This window comes from Narcine bancroftii, chromosome 7 (assembly GCF_036971445.1).
Source record: "Narcine bancroftii isolate sNarBan1 chromosome 7, sNarBan1.hap1, whole genome shotgun sequence".
Classification (NCBI taxonomy): Eukaryota; Metazoa; Chordata; class Chondrichthyes; order Torpediniformes; family Narcinidae; genus Narcine; species Narcine bancroftii.
In genome coordinates this window covers 150,878,870-150,890,278 of record NC_091475.1, presented here as the reverse complement: position 1 = coordinate 150,890,278, position 11,409 = coordinate 150,878,870, and positions in this window count along the sequence as shown.

The window sequence follows — 11,409 nt, the reverse complement described above, 5'->3', positions numbered from 1 at the left end:
AGGGATAACTGGATTGTTCTATATTATCTATATTAACAGTATATATAAAGCCTCAAACCTTGCATCTTTACCCAATTCCTCGATTGTAATTAGTATGCTTTCCCATAATATATGACTTTCAGCCTCAGTGCTCCCATCTGGAATTGCTCACCCATGCTTCCATGTACTTCTCTGGAAGTTACATCTTACTGATTCTCAGCATGTCAAATTCTGGTGGTATAATCTGGCATCTGTAGCTGGACAGTGAGGAGACTTTACCACCAAATGTTCCTTTTAACTTTGACAGCCAGCAAAGCCAACCATCAGCTCAAAGTTCTGTGGTAAATAATTAAAAATGCAAGTTCTGAAATAATAATAGTTCATAACAAACACTCAAAAGCAGCTAATTTAAAATATTAACCAAATCCAAAATAATTTCTTAAAGAATCATTTGTGTCCCCTTGTTCCAATGATCCCAACTGAAACCAAGGTAGTTTCAGTGATTATTTGACAGACCTCAACATTATACATTCCATATCTGTCAGTAAGATCATGACTTTCCCATTTACTAGGCATACACACAAACTTCCCAATTAAATGACTAGCTGCTAGCAATTCCATTTTGGAATATTACCTCAAGTCAGCATGATCTGACCCAAGATCTCCAAGTTTTGTTTCTCTGTTGTATTTTCTTATCCTTTAAGTCCTACATTTACTGGTTCTCTAAGTTGGCAATCCTTTACTCATATTTCACCTTACCTCTGCTGCCATTGTGTTTAAATGTTATTTCCTACTGCTTTCTTTCAATCTTAGCATCTGTCACTATTCATGATTAAGCCCATCATCTACTGAACACTGTGCTCAATCACTGAATGACCCCTTCCAATCCTCTTTCATTTATTCATCATCCACACTGCACAACCAAAAAGAAAGGCTAGTGATTTTCTTTTCTTCTTCCTATTAACACTTCCACTTTCTGTTTATTTCCTTCAGAGTTCAGGTTTGTAAAAACACTGAAATGAGAGTAAGATAATGTGGTCCTGAAATTCCTGCAGTGGTGATAAACAGTGTCATTATAAAAGGACAGAACACCTGTTCTTATAAATCTCAACTTGGAAAAATATTTTGTCAGTGCCACAGATGTAAATGTACAAAATGAGTTGGAAAACTATATGAATTACATTCTCCAAATTCAGATCCTAAAAATCAAAATCTATAATCTAAACAAATGCCAAGTCTAACCTTAGTCTTTGGGAATGTCCGTAAAGTGCAAATTTTAATGAAGACAAAAAGTAGTTCATGAGAAATGTAATTGAGTTATTGTGAAATATGCAAGTTTTAAAGCCTCATTTTAGATATTAATACTTTGAATTAGATAGAAAAAAAAGCGATTCAATCAAATTTCTGAAAGTGAGTTCCAGCAGAAATAGTCACAAAAGAATTTGGAAATAATTTCATTGGAAAATATGGCATTGAAAATAACTGGAAGCAGTTTTATAGCTTCTATATGAGTTAGCTGAAGTTATTATGCATTTAATTTGAGACGTTTCCATTATGACCTACAACAGTCAAAATATTCTACTCCAATAATTTATTCTTCTTTACCACATATCTCAATCAGATTCTTCAATATTGTAAAGACTGAATCATAGATCCAGCCCTCCACCTACAATCACCTCCAAATTTAGGTTGCATGTCATGGACCAACTACACACACCCAGGAGTCTGGACTTATCACATTTCCCTTTCTGACATTAAAGAAGTCATGAATATAGTTAGTCCCAGAAATTACTGAAGTTAAATTTCACCCATGATTTTAATGAAAGGCAAAGTCTTGGGGTGGGGGGAGGGGGGTGGGGAAGAGATGATTAGAAGGACCATTGTCCTATTTCTATTTCTTCTGCTCTTGTGACAAAGTGCAATGGCAAATCGATCGAGGGTAGTATAGTGATAAGGTTCCACCTCTGGAACTGGCAAAAAAAAGTAAATAGAAGTTCATAAAAATAAAATGCATGGAAATTATTAAAGATATTAAATTAAAATAATTAACCAAAACATTTTCCCCATTCCACAAACACACTATTGAAAAGTAAGATGGTCTCTGATCTAGTTCTAAGAGCAAAGAGCAATTCATTATTGTAAAGCTCGGTATCTCAGCTCGACAGGGTAAGGACGCCGAATCCTGCAGATTAACCTGTCAGTTAACAGCTAACGCAGTTGGATCTTCAGCAGCGTGGATTCAATGCTGTCGGCCTCTGCCATCTCGAGTACTTCGATGTTGGTGATGAAGTCGCTCCAATGAATGTTGAGGATGGAGCAGAGACAACGCTGGTGGAAGCGTTCTAGGAGCCGTAGGTGATGCCGGTAGAGGACCCATGATTCGGAGCCGAACAGGAGTGTGGGTATGACAACGGCTCTGTATACGCTAATCTTTGTGAGGTTTTTCAGTTGTTTGTTTTTCCAGACTCTTTTGTGTAGTCTTCCAAAGGCGCTATTTGCCTTGGCGAGTCTGTTGTCTATCTTGTTGTCGATCCTTGCATCCGATGAAATGGTGCAGCCGAGATAGGTAAACTGGTTGACCGTTTTGAGTTTTGTGTGCCCGATGGAGATGTGGGGGAGCTGGTAGTCATGGTGGGGAGCTGGCTAACTGCGCTGGGTAGGTCACGTCTCCAGAATGGAGGACCATCACCTTCCCAAGATCGTGTTATATGGCAAGCTCTCCACTGGCCACCGAGACAGAGGTGCACCAAAGAAGAGGTACAAGGACTGCCTAAAGAAATCTCTTGGTGCCTGCAACATTGACCACCGCCAGTGGGCTGATATCGCCTCAAACTGCGCATCTTAGCGCCTCACAGTTCGGCGGGCAGCAACCTCCTTTGAAGAAGACCGCAGAGCCCACCGCACTGACAAAAGACAAAGGAGGAAAAACCCAACACCCAACCCCAACCAACCAATTTTCCCTTGCAACCGTGTCTGCCTGTCCCGCATCGGACTTGTCAGCCACAAACGAGCCTGCAGCTGACGTGGACATTACCCCTCCATTAACCTTTGTCCGCGAAGCCAAGCCAAAGAAGAAAGAGTTAACAGCTAAATACCAGATTATAGTTTAATACTGAAACTTCCGTACAAGTGACTGGGGACCAGCAGTCTCCTGCAGAATTGTTGACTACAACTCGGAAGAATTAGCTGAATGTAGATGGGTAAAGTCTATTTCTTTGTTTAGCCTGTTTACACATGTACAAAATGGCATTTACCTATACATCAATTACTTTTACACATTTTCCCAGGTATGCTCTTTATATATTGGCATTTGCCAAAAGTAAACCAGCAGTTAAGTGTTTAGTCCATCTCATGGCTATTGCTTATTGTGTATTAGCATAAAAATTGAATTAAATATTAAAAGCATGTTTAAGTGCACTAAGCTTTTGTTTTCCATGGCATATTTTTTCGGTCATACTACCTTTAATTAGGTTTCAAAATGAAAGGCTAATAAGAACAAAAAACATTGATGAACAAGTTTCGATCAAGTAAAGGCAATTGCATATTATTGCTATATCAGTGTTAGAAAACAACAATTGCAAAAGGAAAGCAAATCAGTAAGAAATGGGTAGACTGAGACCTTAATAATTAGCATGAGCACCAGCTAGCAACAAATTCATGGAACACAAAATAGTAATTTCCTAAGTGGCAGTTTCGATTGAGTAAATGAAGACAGATATGGTTTTCAACCAACTGGGTTTATTAATGTCTGATCATTCACTTTCTCTATGACTGGTAATAGCTTCCTCTTAAAGTATGAATGTTTTAGATCATCTCAATATCATAAAACCCTTAATTGTTCTAAAATCTGACTGTAATGAACAGGGATTCACTAGAAGTGTGCTGTACTAACAACTGGTCCCGCCTCCCAGGGGCTCGCATATAACCCTGGTTTCCTGCCTAAGCCCAGAATCCCTCTGAAGCCTGTATATGAACCCGACCTGTGTGGTAAGCTAATAAAAGCATTAGTTCTCACTCCAGTCAAGTGTGAGCTTTTATCTATGCTACACTGACCACATCTTCAAACGTTTTCATATCCAGTATGACAGTTCCTTGTTTCTAAACCAAATCTACAAACACTTACACCCTCCAAATCATTACCTCATTCTCATAACATTTGCGATTAGTGTTGACAGTTTGTCTTTTTTTTCTCAATTTTCTCTGACTTTTGTAGTAATCTCCCAGTGACGTCTGCAAGACCATAGCATCATCCAAAAAGCCCATACCCACCAAGTACACCAATCAGAGTACAATGCAGTACATTTTGGAGGATATACAAAATTCTTACAGACAACACCAGATTTGAACCATGTCACGGTTGTGCTCACCATTCTTTGAAAATATACATTTTAACCCATCTCAACTTGGACTCCAAACCAATAAGAGATTTTTTTAAATAAAATTCTTAAAATGGTCAATATGTTCTCATAAGGGTGAAAGGTAAGGTCACTGAATTCAAAGGTAAGGTTCGAGTTATCAAGGAATCTAAACGATTAAATAAAGAAAATTTGCTTATAGCAAGAATACAGAACTAAAAACAGGAGGAATTTAAAAAGGGAGGGAAGTGGCTAATAAGAAAGCAATAAGAGGGTGAAGGGGCATTAAATGGTATTGATGGACAAAATAAGGATGAAACAGGAGATATTTTATGAGGAAGCGTGTACTCAAGAAGGAGTAGAGCCTACTGGGAATCAAAGTGGCATTCTTTTCATCTTTGTTCACTATGGGGAAGGATATTGTAGATGAAGAATTCAGAGAGGGAGACTTTGAATTTCTGGAACAAATTACCATGGAAAAATAGGAGGTATCAGATGTCAATAGCAGGCTTAAATCATCAGGACTGAATAAGATGTATCTAGACTCCTATGGGAGACAAGGAAAGAGATTACTGGCTCTGACAGATGACATACCAGCTGATTGGAGGCTGATTCAATAATAGCAGTGGAGGACAGGAGAATTTCAGGACTGGAGTATGATAAATGTGCTGCATTTATTTAAATAGGAGTGAAAAGATCATCTGGGTAACTACAGATTTGTTCACCTGATGTCAGTGGCATGGAAAATTCTGGAGAGGATTCTGAGCGATATGGTCTGCTGCAAAAGGATGGACATTACAAAGTTGGAAAGGATACAGAAGAGGTTTATGAAATTGTTGCCAAGATTAGGGAAACTGAGTTATTGTGCAAAACTGGTAAAACCAAGCCTATTTTCTGTAGAGTGTAGGAAGATAACAGGGGATCTTAAGGAGGTCTACAAGATTAAAAAGGGTTTAAATAAGATGAATAGTGACAACCTCAGTGAGCTGGAGAATCTAATATGATCTAACTACAAGATGAGTGGGGTGGGATGAAGAAGGGAGGAAAGGGACAGTTCTTTACTCATAGGGTGGTGAGCCTATGGAACAACTGCCAGACAAAATGGTAGAGGCAGTCTCCTTTAAGAAACACTTGGATAGGAGGGAATTGGAGGGGTGTGAATCTCATGCAGGTGGTGGGATAAAAACAGAAATGTTTAGCATGGACAAGCTGATGCAGTGGGCTTGTTCCAATACTGTAGGATTCTATGACTCTTGATTGGAAAATTGTGGGGAATTAATTATCTCCTACCTCACCAAGAGTTGGCTCATTTTCACTGGTCCAATTGGATTTTTGAATTTACCAAAAAAATGACCAGGCTCTGGAGTTGCAATACAGTGCATTTCCAATTATCCAAAATGTTTGGGACTGGATGTTTTTCTGTAAACTGGATTTTTTTGGATAACTGAGAAATTGCTTTAAGCAGCCCAGTAGCATCCGCAGAATACTTGCATCAGCGGTTAAACAAAAACTACAGGTTTTTCAAACATATTTAATTTTTACCAAAAAAAAGTGATCTCTGCTTACAAAGTAAGGCAAATGCATAAATTTAAGGAAATATCATTTTTTTCAATTTTCAAAATTTCGGTTAAGTGGTTTTTGGATAATTGGAAACTTACTGTAATCAGCTTCGTCCTCCGTTCACAGCAATGAGTAATGCTCCATAATGCAGTAAACATTCTCTGTCAGCTGTAATATGACTTCATTTCATTATAGTCTATGGTGCCATCATAATTTGTCTCTGAAAAGCAAAGTAACTCATGGGAAATAAAATTTATCCTCAACACGTATGCATCATGACATCTGAAGTTTCCCGAGACACCAACTGAATTAAAATAAAATAAAATGTGTGCTCCTGCCTGCAGTTACCAAGCAGTGTTATCACACTGAAAAAGATGGTTAAAAACTCTTGAAAAACAGAGTGGGACGTGTGGATTCTTCACTTCCATCTTCCTTTTACAAAGCACATTAATGCTGACAGCCTTAGTTTTGCTGTATAAACACACCAACCGACGCACATATAAATACACAATATAGTCTAATATTATCAGCTTGCTCATGGTATCTCTGATGGTAGTTAGCAGGACACTTTTCCAGTGCCAGCAACCCAGGTTCAAACCAGCAGCTGTGTGTAAGGTGTTTGCACCTTCTCCCCATTTCTGCATTGAGTTTTCCCCAGGTGCTCCAGTTGCCTCCCACCTTTCAAACTGTAAGTTAATTTGGGTATAATTGAATGGCATGAATTTAAACGGTTGGAATTGGCTTCTACCATGCTGTAAATAAATTATGTACGGTGAATTTTTAATCCTTAAATGTATTACTCAATTTTCATTGGAATCTTATCTAAATATGTGCATGATACCCAACTGTGTGCAGGGAGTCCTATCATTTGACCTTGGAGACTGTCCACTAAAATTTGGCAGGTTGGTTGTGTAGGAGAGGTGAAACACGTTAGATCTACGCTGTCTTATTAGACTGAAAAGATAACAGAAGCATACAATTTCTGAAGGGGGTGAGAGGAAAGATGTGAAATCAATGCTTCCACTGCAGGGGCAGCAGTTTCAAAATATGGATGTCATTCAGGATAGAGGAAAGAAGTTTCTTCACCCAGAGAGATTAATCTGTGGAATAGTCTATCCAAGCGGGCTGTTGAGTCTCAGTTGATGAGTACATTCAAAACAAAGATAGCTTTTTCAATATTAAGGAAATCAATGGATTTTGAATTTCAGAAGACATGAGCCAAATTAGCTACTTAAACTTCTGTTATGTTCTTGTAGGTTTATGAATGAATATTATTTTGAATATTTACCTCCAATAAAGCACATTCCTATCCCCTTCAGCTAAACACTGAAGGTAAACTTGCAGTTTGAGTCAGTGGTGAAGAAGGCATTCATTTCAAGAGGAATTAAATACTAGAGCAGGGATGTGTTATTGAGGCTCTATAATGCACTTGTGAGACCTCACTTGGAATATTATGAGTAGTTTTGGGCTTCTCATTTAAGAATGGATGTGCTGATGTTGGGAAGGGTTAGGGGAGGATTGAAAGGGTCATATTCAGAGCATTTGGCTGTTCTTGGCCTGTACTTGTTGGTATTTAGGAAAAATTGGATGGGGGGGAGGTTGGAATCTCATTGAAACATTTTGTAAGGCAATGAACAGAGTAGATGCAGAAAGGTTGTTTCCCATGGTGGGATAGTCTAGGACAAGAGGGTGTTCACTTAGAACAGAAACCACACCTAGTTGTGGAGGTCAAGTAATTGGTTGTACTTAAGGCAGAGGTTGATAGGTTCTTGATTAGCCAGGGCATCAAAAGTTATAGGGACTAGTTCAGGCAGTGGGACTGAGTGGGAAAATGGATCAGGTCATGATTAAATGGCAGGTTGGACTCGATGGGCTGAATCATCTAATTCTGCTCCTATATATCATGTCTTGTAAGTAAACAATGTTTCAGGCTTGAGCCCTTTGTCAAGGTACAAGCCCCCTTTCATGTTTTGTATGCAAAATACTGATTAAATAAATCTCCTGACACCTCAGAATGAAAAGTGATGAAAAATAGTCTTTTCAACTTTATTTTCTTTGATGATTGTTTTAAGGAAGAAGAATAAAATCAATATTTCATTTCACTTAATTTTTAATTTAGTTAATACACATGGTAACAGGACTTTTGGCCGACGCTGCCTAAATATACCCATGCAGCCAATGATCCTACGTTGAATTCACTGGCAGAGAAAACTACGACATAACTCTTCAAATCTCATGGTGGGTCCAGAATATTTGCACTCGATAGAACATGTGTTCATGTCCTGAACTTGCTTCCCTTTAATTGGCTAAATGTTGGTGATTTTGTTTGACACAGGCAAACATGACAGCTTCACAGTCATTAGCCTGCAAAATCTGGGCCAATGCATCAACAATTTCCAGAGTTCAAATATTTGAAATAAATCTTGCATCAACCCACAAAACTAATTAGCATTTTGCTGCACAGAGTTTAAGCTTAGAAATATAGAGCATCACAGAATATATATCTTTACTTTGTAATTATATTCCTAATATATGTGACCAATTAAAGGCTGAAGTGAAATAGCATCTAAGGTGAAGTGCACCACTCCAACTTATCAGGGCTTCCAAATTCACGACATAATTATACTCCTGGGTCTTTATAAATGCCTCCTCAACTAATTTGCTAATATTTTTGACAGCACTGGAATGCAACTGGCTGACAGTAACATCTGGATTTCCATGCTTGAATAAACAGACGTATAAAATAGGCTGTTTTACAGTTAGTAGTCACTCACAGTTAAGCAAAATCGAACTTACCTTGTTCTTATCTTGGAGTGAGAAGTTGCTGGAAGGTAAAAGTCGCAGTAGTGAGGCTGAACATGGCAAAACATCCAAGGACTTAAGGAAGCAGCATCTGAGGTGTCACAGAACAAGTGCCTCCTTTAAAAATGATGCAAAGATGTCCCCAGAGAAGACTGAACAGTGCATCAAAAATGAAATAGACATTGCTTTCTCTGACATCCAGCTCAGAACTACTGCTTTTGGTCTCCCCACTTATCTGCTTTGAATGTAGGTCTCCCATATCCAAGTCTTGTGACAATCCTTGAGCATTGGTAATTTATCTAGCACTCTACCAGCCAACCCCAGTAAGTTCTGGAAAGCTACAACAATCATCAATACTACCCCAACTTATGCCAGTCGTACAAATTGGCAATAACTTGTAAAATTTTTTCTTATGTTTCTAAATCTCAATTACACTTAAAAATTATGAAAAAAAAACTAAAACCTATAAAAAGTTACCATCATGCAACTAATAATGAAACAGAGGTGAACCAATTAATTAAACAAAGTTTAATTAAGTTTCCTCAATTTTTTGCTCTAAAATCTACAGTAAAATCAAAGGAGTTCAGAACCAGTCACTTCTGACCTGGCATAGAATGGCAGAAATAATTCTTTAGCATGATGCAAGGAAATCTCAACATGATTGGGCTCTACTGCTGTATTCTCTGCGAAGTTCACTAGCACATAATGCATCCTCTGCTAACTTACTAACATTTTTTCCAGGTGTCTCAAACACCTGTCTTCCCTATCCATAATCCCCCACGCAGGTGAAACCGCTCTGTGTTTCCTCAAACAAATTTGAACATTGCCTGCAAATGCACTTCACAGCAAGGTAGCTTCCCAAATTTGCCGAGGTTCAATATTAATATAAAAACTTTGTGGTTTGCAGGCAATGAGGGGCTAAATGTAGAAGAAGTAGAATATGAAGTCACGGAGCAAGCAAGCAGCACTGATGAAAAATGACACACTACTTAGGTCTTGCAGACATAACCGGAGTTAGGAATGCAGCGAATAAGCAGTTAATCATAAACAGTGAAGAAAATTATAAGCTAAAAGTTTCCACTTTAGGTAGACTACATTTTGTCCAAATTACTCCAATTTTGTGTGATTTTCCTTCCTTCTCAAATTTCTACTTGAAGAAAAATGTACTCATATTGTGCCCTTCACAACTTCATGTATTTCATAACATCTTCAGTTCTTATCAAATAGATACGTTTGAAAGTAAATTACATCTTCACATTGATGTATCTACCAAGAACTTCATTTTTCCCCAAACCTTAGTGAAACATAATTGGTCCTTGTCCACAGTGCTTCAGTAAAAGGATAGTTTACCTGTATAGTATAACATTTACAAGGGAAGGAAGCTTTTACTCTCTTCAAGGGCTCCGATATCTTCAAAACTGGAAACTAAACACAGCTGCTGAAGCAATCAGCCTTTGCAAAACAAATACAAGAACAGAAAACCTTTTAAAAATCTGCCAACTGGTGCGTGATGTCTTCAGAAACATATTTAAATGTCTAGTGAAATTAGGGTGAACAAATGAGAATTGTTATTAACTGTATGGGTCAAATCATCCTTCTTTTGTGCAATCAGTGATCCATTGTGCTATATTTCAGATTAGTCCCCTATCTCCAGTTTATGCTCAAACTGTAACACTAGATATAAAATTCTCTTTAAACCAATGCAGTTGTGCTATATTTTAGACAAAAGAATTTGCATTGATATATTTAAGGCCAGCAGTTTTATTATAGCTGGAAAAAAGCATTTACAATCAGTGATTCCTCTACCTAACAAAGAAATCAATACAAAATGATTTGCAAACTAAACGGGTGTGCAGTAACCAATTCCTTCGTAAATTAATTATGTAAAACTATTAAAATGTGTCCATTCATGTCTGTGCACTTAAAGGAAAAGAAGCACTTTAAGAATCGTCAAGAGGCTCATAAATGGGTGAATACGGCTGATGTTTGCAAAAGTAATTCAATCTCTGGCCAGTTTTATGAATAGCACCAGTACAAGGCCAGGTTTTTAATTAAAATAGTCAATATTTTGGAAAAGTTTAATCACAAACAATTGCATCCGGAGCAAAGACAAATACTGGAGGAATTTAGCAGGCCAGGCAGAATTTGTTGAGGTCAATCGACTATCAATATTTTGGGTTGAGAACTTGCATCAGAACTGCAAGATTATAGAAACTTGAGTTATGTTGGATGTAGGCTGCACAAAGTCACAACAGGGAAACTTGGTCCTTGCTGACCGAGTTGGTTATCTGAATTAGTACTATTTGCCTGCAATTGGCCCAATCCTCTCTAACCCTTTACTATTCAGATACCTATCCAAACATCTTTTAAATGTCATAATGGTACCAGTCTTTACCAAGTTGGCAAAAGTAATCTTTCTAGCAAACAAGGTTTAAAAATCTAATTCTCCCTGCAAAAGCACCATCAGGTCAAAAATCACTTTTTTACTAAAGTATCTGAACAATGAAGGAGGTACATTGACACAGGAAGAGGGTTGGCCAAGCAATGGAGCGAAAAGCTTACTAGGCATATCCAGCAACTGGCATAATTTGGCTGCCCACATGTTTTTGGTATACCTTAAAATAACTGGTAAAATAAACTTATTAATGTTTCTTGACAGTGCAAAATATATATTTGAAAAAGTTATGAATATTGATTTTATTCTAAAAATAAA